General features: G+C 35.9%; 1 non-coding gene across 1 annotated transcript; it reads left to right on the top strand.

Annotated features, from left to right (window-relative positions):
- Positions 1 to 296: 296 nt before the first annotated feature.
- On the top strand, positions 297 to 487 carry LOC111760650 (U2 spliceosomal RNA). The gene has a single exon (XR_002794279.1). It is a non-coding gene; the product is annotated as a U2 spliceosomal RNA (small nuclear RNA).
- Positions 488 to 824: the final 337 nt, after the last annotated feature.

Genomic DNA, 824 nt, shown 5'->3' with positions numbered 1-824 from the left:
TTTTTAATGTAACATTTTAAAAAAGTAAAGAGATTGTAGGAAAAATGTTACTTTAAAAAAATATAAGAGGTTCACATATACCCCATACCCCACCCCAACCCACACTTCCTACATCAACAACCTCTTTCATCATTGTGGAAAATTTACTTAAAAAGTATAAGGGATTCCCATATACCCTCTCCCTACCCTCCACATGTTTTTATTTCATCTTCTACATATAATATACAGAGAGTTGTATGTATGACTTTAAAAACTATTTATGATTTATATTTCATTTAACAAATATTCTGATTCAGGTACTCTATATGCCTTTTGGCTAAGATCAAGTGTAGTATCTGTTCTTATCAGTTTAATATCTTATACATCCTCTATCTGAGGACAATATATTAAATGGATTTTTGGAATTAAGAGATAGAATAGGAGCTTGCTCCATCCACTCCACGCATCGACCTGGTATTACAGTATCTCCAGGAATGGTGCACACACAAAAAAAATAAAATAAAAATAATCAAAATGAGATGGCCATCCTTGTGCTTACATTTGTCCCATTTTGCCCAGCAGTTAAAGGGATTTGGAACTGTTTCTTCCAGAGATTTTCAAGCTCCAGTCATATATGGCATCACACAACAAATCATTTGGGTGAACTGGGTTCCCAGACAAATCATTGTTAACCCTAGATTTTAGGGGTACCATCTGGCATAGGAACATGTACATACACTGCCTGAGGCCAAAGAGCCAGATGGCCCCTGTAATACCAATCCAAGACTGAATCAGGGTTTTACTACTCATCCAACTTTCATGCCCTAGCCACACTATGTTTGTGT

Source organism: Dasypus novemcinctus, chromosome 16 (assembly GCF_030445035.2).
Source record: "Dasypus novemcinctus isolate mDasNov1 chromosome 16, mDasNov1.1.hap2, whole genome shotgun sequence".
In the NCBI taxonomy this organism is placed as follows: Eukaryota; Metazoa; Chordata; class Mammalia; order Cingulata; family Dasypodidae; genus Dasypus; species Dasypus novemcinctus.
Note: the sequence above shows the minus strand (reverse complement) of the source record. Positions and strands in the feature narration are given on the sequence as shown.